This window comes from Microcebus murinus, chromosome 1, assembly GCF_040939455.1.
Source record: "Microcebus murinus isolate Inina chromosome 1, M.murinus_Inina_mat1.0, whole genome shotgun sequence".
In the NCBI taxonomy this organism is placed as follows: Eukaryota; Metazoa; Chordata; class Mammalia; order Primates; family Cheirogaleidae; genus Microcebus; species Microcebus murinus.
Window position 1 is genome coordinate 51,745,947 of NC_134104.1, and position 9,371 is coordinate 51,755,317.

Here is a 9,371-nt window from a genome sequence, read left to right on the forward strand (position 1 = left end):
AAAACCAAAACATTTGGTGGTGAATGGATAAACAGAGTATAGTTTACCCATACAATGGAATATTACTAAACAGTAAAAATGAACCACACTATTGAAAACAGCATGCAAAAACCGGAAGGAATCTCAAAATTACGATGGTGAGTGAAAGAAGCCAGACCAAACAAGATCCGAAAATGTTAACTGATCAAAATTAAGAGAAAGACAGAAAGCAGATCAGTGGTTGCCTAGGGATGGCAGGAAGGGGACCCTGAAAAGAGGTGGGAGGGCAAAGATTGCAAACAGACACAAGGAAACTTCTGAGGGCGATGGACATGTTCACTACCTTGATGATGACGATGCTTTCAAGGGTATCCAAATATGTCAAAAGGTATCAAATTGTACACTGTAAATATGCATGGTTTATTGTATGTGAATTATGGTTCAATGAAGCTATGATAAACATAGTTGGATTTAAATATATTAAGTAAAATCCATAAACCCTATGAAGTAGACCAGTATTATTATTCTACAAATAACTGATTGAAAATTGTTTCTGGAATAGGTTCTTACCCGTAAAACAGGTAACTCTGATAAGTGACCCCCTCAGCATATCTAATATATAGTCAATATGTCTTACCAATTTCCAGGTAGAACTCTCAAATAATAACTTATGTCCTCTGAAAACCTAACTCAGTGGAAAAATCTATTACTGAATTCTAACTAATTTAAAACCAATTTGGCCTTAAGAGGTCATGGATTCTAAAAAACCAAATATATTTACAATAGTAATAGTATTAGAAGTAATGCCATTTCCTTATTAAATTCCCCATTTAAAAAAATTCCCCCAAAACCCCTGTCATTTTCCTTCTGAAATAGGTAATAAGATAGATAGTAGTATTCCTATTGAATGACATTAAAATTTAAGTTGCCCAAAGAATGCCTTTTTATAACGTTTTTTCATAACTGATTTTGATAAAAAGAATCACAATATGTTTGCAAGTTTGCTTTGCACAGTGTCATAACTTGTTTTAAAATTCAGTCGAATATGCAGGTTTGTCATAGGATTTCACAGATAAGCATAATAGCCAAGGCTTTTTAGACAATTAGAAAAATTACAATAAAATTAATTCACACGGCATATGTGTTTTTCAGATTTGGAAGAAATATTATGTCAGTGAACAAAGAACTCTAATCACATTTGGAGATACTCCTATACAACTACTCTTGGAATTTTTCAGGATTACTAACTAACATGTGCTGTTTGCCAATTATTTGTGGCTTAATAACACATGAAACTCACCTGTCTCAGCAATGCAACACTGAATCCATGGCAGAGGTGGGCTGCATGCCCACTATATCTTTTTCTCATTTCAAGAGAGAACCTAAGTGGTTTTATACCTTCACTCTCTTCCCAGGGAGAATAAAGTCATGCAAGCGCAGCATAAACTCAAGGATACAGCTGGGCCTCCAAGATAAGGAGTGGAGTTTGGGGAGTTGGAGTAAAGATCAAGTTCCCTAGCTCATGAAGAACTATTCTCATTCCTCTAGTGCCTGGAGGGGTGGCATAGGGTGGAGGAGAAAGGCCTAGAGGAGACTGCTTGGACCTGTCAGGAGGGTGGCCCTGCAGGGGTGCACAGATTCAGTTCAGGTCTGGAGGGATTTAGGGGAACAGCCATAGTGAAATGATAATGTGGGTGCATTTGCCACTTCTCCCTCATTTCCAAACACTGTGGGGATAGACAACTGCAGAAAACCTCAGGATTCCAAGATTGGGATCTTGGCTTTTAACAACTGACAATCAAGTGGGAAGGAATGCAAGACTATACCATTAGCATTCCATATTCACAGGGGATTGATTCCAGGGTCCCAGAATATACCCAAATCCACACATCCTCTAGTCCCACAGTCGGCTGTGCTGGAAGTGGCACAGAGGAATACAGGAAAAGTCTGCCCTCTGTAGAGAAGGGTTTCACATCCCGCAAATACTCTTATTTTCGGTTTGAGTTTGCTTGGAAAAAATGGACCTATAAGTGGACACACACAGCTCAAACCCTTGTTGTTGAAAGGTCAACTGAACTTCTAGGATTAATTATTGAAGTTTTATTAAGAGCCAGCCCTACCCCAAAACCTTCCCATTGTCATGTGAATAGCTGTTCTAGTATATTAAGAAATCACAGAATCATGTTTACATAGCCCTTCTACAGACGCAATCATAATTTAGATTTCTAATGTGTGCCCAGGGACTCATCATTTAATCAATAACCACAGAGAACAAAATCTTGTGGAGAAGGATCTCAACAAACGGCAGGTGCCCAGAACAGGTTTCACGGGCACAGGACCAGAGCAGTCACACATCCCCACATCCCCCAGCCGACCTCCCACTTGGCTTAACGCTCTACTTTGCCTAAAAATTCTTAATAAGATTGGAACAAGGAGTTCTACATTTTCCTTTTACATCAGGTGGCAAATTAGGTACCCAGTCCTGAGGATAACAATGTTAAGATCTGGATTACAGATCTCTCCCTGTTGGCAAATCTCTTCTGCCTAGGCACCCTATTGCTAGTTGCGATATTTGTCAGATATTTTTTAAAAGAGAACATAATTCAAAGCAACTCCTACTCCCTAACCAATTATGTGTTGTATGGTTCTTTAATAATTTTCAAATTTTGCAGGGTTCAAGTTTATTTAATCCAAGATTTATTTCACATTAAAAGGAATGGTGGAAGTGTAATCCTATGAGTATAGTTTTGTGCAGAATTTTTTTTCTTTATGTACATCCGCATTGTATCTGCATTCCTTTTAGCAAAGTAACTGCATCTGGACCACGACTACATCCAAAGCCTTCTGGCTCTATGCAAATGCACAATCTATTCAAAAGTATTCAGTTGATTTTTTATCTCCATTGTAAAATCATGCAGATATTTGGGATTATCTAGGGAAGTAAAGGTCTCTGCTTGTGAGTACAGACTGACCCCCAATTTGTTTCTTCTTGACTGCCAATGCCACTCACAGAGTAACCTCTAACACTGTTTTCTAAGAGACAAGGCCCAAGTGAAATTCTGACCTCCCAGCACTTGCTGATGATCACAGTGAGGCTGAAATACCAAGCACAGAAAGAGTTGCTTTGTAAGAATGATATGAATGGGTCCAGGCCATGTAACACTGATTTCTTCCACCTACTGTTTTGTGTTATTTTGCTTCCTTTAAATAAGCTAACTTTTAAAGGGCTATGTCTACAGCATCCTAGAGAACACACAGCTGTGTCTGTTACAGTGAGTTAGACTTTCTGGCTGCAGAAAGAGTTACAAGATCTGTGCCTCTTTGGGGTAAAGAGATTTAAATGTGAATAAATGCTGCAGTAGAGATGACTCCCCCCCACAAAAAGAAGCTGAAGGATAAAGGATACACAATCATGATATTTAGAACTGTTAATTTGCATTACACACTCTCTCCACAACATCCTGATTTCAATAATTGTTCAAGTAATTTCATAAGTACAGTAAAACCCCATTAATTTGGATGCTCTCAACTTAAAATGTGTATAAGCAATGTGATAGAACTCTGTTGGTTCATCTTTCTATAGTGGACATAAAAATGACTAGTATAAAGATGATGATTGAAAAACAAACCATGTTTTAAAAAATAAACCATTTTTAAGCACTCTCAGTTGCTTTGTAATTCTTGGATTTATTAAAAAATATTTTTAGAGTTGAGCATATACTGTGTGCAAGACACCAGGTGAGGGGCTAGTATTATAAAGAAGCATAAATCAAAGCCCTATCTTCAGTGAGCTTAGAGGCCAGGGGGTGAAACTGGACAGGTATCTGGATATATGACCCTTAATACCAGGTAACTGGAATAGTATGGAATGAAGGCTACATTTAATTTGTTCTATTCACTAGGGTGGAGCTTCTCAGGTATGATGTGATCATTGCTCTGCCACAGAGTTATACATAAATCACAAATTTTAAATTTTTCTTTCTTTTCAGTATTATAATGCAGATTTTCCTCTTTATTAAAACACTTTCACTTAACCTGTAGTTGTTGAACACCTACTTCAAGTAAAAGATTGTGCTAGGTGTTGAAAGAAATGTGCTGAGGAAGATGCTGTTCCTGACCTCAAGGATTTTTTTCAAATGAATATTTCCCAAGCTAAATGAAGTTATAGTAGGAAAAGTCTAAGTGGCCTGCTATGACAGGGCTGACACAGTGCATTGTGTTGGGTTCCACCAGGAGCTGACCATGAGGCAAGGATGTGTACTCAAGTAGTGTATTTGAGAGGTGATCACAGAAAGCACCAAAAGGGGAGTTGGGAAGTTAGATGAGGAAGCAAAATAGCCGCTAATAAAAGGTACATTATTGAACAGATTCCTGCTGTGAGCAACTGGGGCTCAATCCTGCTGGGAAACTTCGGGGGACAGTACAGAAGAAGCCTTAGTTAGCCTACCTAACTGAGGGGGGTGAGGACACCTGGGTTTTTTTGTTTTTTTTTTTTTTTTTGAGACAGAGTCTTGCTTTGTTGCCCAGGCTAGAGTGAGTGCCGTGGCGTCAGCCTAGCTCACAGCAACCTCAAACTCCTGGGCTCGAGTGATCCTTCTGTCTCAGCCTCCTGGGTAGCTGGGACTACAGGCATGCGCCACCGTGCCCGGCTAATTTTTTATATATATATCACTTGGCCAAATTAATTTCTTTCTATTTATAGTAGAGACGGGGTCTCGCTCTTGCTCAGGCTGGTTTTGAACTCCTGACCTTGAGCAATCCACCCGCCTCGGCCTCCCAAGAGCTAGGATTACAGGCGTGAGCCACAGCGCCCGGCCGACACCTGGGTTTTTAATCTTCCAACTGTTTCATCATTGATTGAGGGCTACTCCTGAGGATGAAAACTCCTGGCATTCGTGACCTGCCCTGGTACCAGGTGCAAGAGGACCATCCTCAGGCAACTGCTCAGAGCTAGAAGCCCAACCATGTGCACGGACATGATGTGCCTAGGAAAAAAAGCACAGGGTGCTAATAGTATCTGCTAAACAAAGGGGAAATATGATTCCAGATTTGATTATGAAGGAAGGCTGCTGGAAGAGGTGGTATTTTAGGGAGGCCACATAAAGATGAAGGTGGTGATGGAGGAATGACAACCTTGGCAGTAGTAACTACAAGACTAAAAGGACAGAGATGGAGAAGAAGATGTAGTCATCATTAAAAGCAAACATCCCTGGATAAAAAGAGTTTAGGGTTCACAGGGGAGGAAAGATAGAGGGAAATATGGCTAAAAGACAAGCAGTAATCAGAATGAGTCCTCTTTAAATGTCCTATCTAGCAACTTTAAACTCTATCCTGTAGGTATCAAGGAGACTAAATATGCTTGATTACTGGAGTGACATGATTAAATTTATTTTAGCAAGATGACTCTGGAAATCTCATCATAATGCTTAGGATGGCCTGGAGGAGATGGACAGGAGACTATCTTTAGAGCCAAGGTGAGACATAATCAGCCACAGTACAAAGGTATTGACAGTGAAAACGGAGAAAGGATATGGGTGGAAGACACTTCAGGAGAGTCTCCCAGGGCTGTGTGCCAGAGAGGAAGATGGTGGAGTAGAGAAAAATCTCAGAAATGAAGCCTGATGACTCATTGGATTGATACTGTCTTGAATCGAGTTAATAAATTATAGCAGGAAGAGGAGATTTTGTATATGGAATTTGGATTGTTGAATTCAATGTGGGCTGTTAATCTAGAGAACTCCACAAGGCAGTTTTAGAAAGGTGTGTCCAGAGCAAGAGGTACACATCTGGGATTCATCCAAGCAAACCTACCAAAGGAGAAGATAGAAAGAGACAACTATAGGTTGGTCTCCCCTCAAAGATTCAGAAGTAGTAATACTTTCTTGTAAATATAGTTTGGAATAATCATTTCAGGATACTCACTAATTAGGATATAGAATTTCCCTTTCCAATTTTTATTTTAAATATGGGAGTAAAAGGATTATGGAGCTATAAAATATAAAGTTTCCTTCTCTTATTGAATATAATTTATGTCTATGAGTCAGAATATAGGAATTACAAGTGTAAATTAAGGATAAACTACAAATGCATTGTTCAGATCTTTGGGTAATGGCTGAAAGTACCTGATCCACTATATGCTGACAGCAGTGACTGATCCTAGAAATAGTCTGATTGTGTTCCAAGAGGGGAGCCACTCATTTTAAAGTATAAAATAAAGCAGTCACTTAATTCACATTTGCCAAGCTCTTCTAATTTGACTTCCTTTTCCAAAGGCTATGCATCTGGTAATCTGCACCTCAATAGGCTCTGTAGAATATTTCTGGAGCAACTGTAGGCCACCTTGTTTTGCTTTACAAAGCTGAGCAGACAATTAGTGATAGAGACATGTTAAGTAGAGGCCCAATAAATAACACTGTTTTCCTCACTTGAATTTTGAATCAAAGGACATGAAGTCAATGGAGAAAAACATATCACTTTTTCCATCATCATCATCACTATCATCACCATCATTGATAAAGGCCAGGTTAGAGGATGTGCCTTACCTGAGGAGCAAATAATGGGCATCTTAATGCTGAAACTCTCTGAATTAGACAGGTTTATCTGCCAAGCCATATGCAAAAATGGACAACCATAGACCTCCCTATGTGCAAACCCACCTTGTAAAACAAACTTCAGGCATGGAAAAACCAGTCAGAATTCACACTCGTAGCAATTTATTCTCAAGAGTAAAAGAGAAGGAAAGGGGTAGAGCCATGACTATCCAGTTTCTTACCTCATACTCACCAATAAATTATTTTTAAGTCCCTTATATATTTGGATGTCCTATATCCTAAAAACATGAATCCGTCTGAAAAGATTTCCTCCCTCCCTGTCGCCTCCCTCCCTCCTCCACCACCCATAGACTCACAGTATAAGGAGTTAAGAAGGGTTGGAAAATAGAATATAGACTTTGGAAAGTTCTCATACTACTACTTAGCCTGCCCCTTCAGTGCAGGGAGGTGAAGTGACTTGCCCAAGGTCACATACTTATTAGTGGAAGATCTTGGGCTAATATCACTTAAATTCAAAGAAGAAATCTGAAAAAATATGCTGCTACTTGATTCCATAATTTTGTATGCCACTCAAAGGTGCCTTTGAGCAGAAACATCAGCCAGATGGTGATAACTTTTTAAAAAAATCTCTAACCCAAGAGGGAACTTAATGAAGCAGCAGACTTTTCACGTGGCCCTTATTTATCCTGATCTGATCAATGTCTTCTGAGGCCACTAGCTGTGTTCTTCTACCCTGGAAAGCTCAGGATGGCAAAAGATTTATTCTGCCCACTTGCTTTGGTAAAATTACCTCCCAACTAACACAGGGCCTGACACACAGGAGGCACCCAAGAAATGGTGAGTGGCAAATGAATAAAGAAATGAATGAATAAACAAGGTTGCCCTCTCTTTCAGAAAAGAGTATGATATTAATTTTAAAAAATCAATGCTGTTTCATTTAAGGAAAAAAAACATAATAGAGAAATTTATCAATTTACTAAACCCTACCAAAAATATATTCTAAACATTTTAGTCTGAAATGAATTCAATTATTAATAATTATCATTCAAAGTGTCTTAAGTGGAGAGAATGGGAAGGAAGACCAAGAATAAATAAGCAGCAGGAGAGAGAGATCCAGGCTAAAACAAAAAAGTAGTTGGGAGAACCTCATATTTATGAGGGACAGTTTTAACAATCCCACAATTTCCCAGGTTGACAAGGGAACAGTGAACACTAAACCAAGTCCACTCCTGAGCAAAATGCCTCCCTTCTGAATATCAGCCCCAGAGCATTTAAAATTTGTATTTATGCCAGGATCTTTACATATCCTATTCAATTTTAACCTTAGTCACACTGTGGGGTAGGCATCATAAACTCTATCATATGAGAACATCATGGTAAGTGAAATAAGTCAGACACAGAATGAAAAATATTGCATGATCTCACTTATATGTGGAATCTGAAAAAAAGTCAACACAGAGATAGAGAATAAAATAGAGGTTATCAGGGACAGGGTGGAGGGAGGAAATGGAGTGATGTAGGTCATGGGATACAAATTACCATATTTGTGAGATTAACAGGTCTAGAGATCTAATGTACAACTTGAGTATTATAGTTAATAAAATTGTGCTGTATTTGAGATTTTTGCTAAATGAATAGATTTTAACTGCTCTTGTCAAAAAAAATATGAGTAATTATGTGAGATGGTAGATATGTTTGCTTCACTATAGTAACAATTTTACTATCTATATGTACTGTATAACAGCATGTTATATATCTTAAATATTCATAATAAATTTTATTTAAAATAATAAACTCTATCATAAACTACATATGTCAGGGATCTTCACAAATGTTAAGTTGTTAAATATCAAACTTGTGCTATATAAATCTGTCTTTAAGCTTATTTCCTTCTCTCCCCTTTGGCTAAAAAATTTTCCTCTTGCTCATTCACATGTCAGTCCATTAATTTAAAAAGCATTTATTACACAATAGGTGGGATAATAAATTAGTACATGAACAATTCAGTAATGAAAGTAAGAATACAATGCTATTCATAATAGCATGACAAGAAATAAAACACTAAGGAGTAAATTCGAAAAAAGAAATGCAAGATATATACTGAAAATTACAAAACTTTGAAGAAACTAAAGAAGATATAAATAAATGAAGAGACATTCTACTCAATATTATTAATATCATCATTCTCCACAAATTGATCTATAGATTGCATGCAAATTTCAGCATGCTTTTTTGAAGATACTGACAAGGAGATCCAAACATTTATGTGGAAATGCAAAGCACCTTGTACAGCCAAAACAATTTTGAAAAATAACAAAGTTAAAGGACTTTCACTTCCCTATTTTAAAACTTACCATAAAAGTACAAGACAATGTGGGACTGGCATGAGGATGGACATACAGATCTGGAACATAATTCGGAGTCCAGAAATGAATCCTTACATTTATAGTCAATCGAGTTTTGGCAAAGATGTCAAGGCAATTCACTAGGGAAAGGATTCTGTTTGTCAGATGGTGGTAAGAGACAACCACATATCCATATGCAAAAAAGATTAACTTAGACCCTCACCTCATACCACATATAAAAATTAACTCAATACAGATGATAGATTTAAACATATGAGCTAAAAAATAAAACTTTTAGAATAAAAGGAGAAAATCTTCAAAACCTTAGGTTAGGCAAAAATTTCTTAGATGTGACCACCAAAAGCATAGTCCCTACAAGGAAAAAAAAAATAAATTAGACCTCATCAAAATTTAAAACTTTTGCCTTTCAAAATATATCATTAAGAAAATAAAAAAGATAAGCTACAGATTGGGGGAAAATATTTGCAAAATGCAT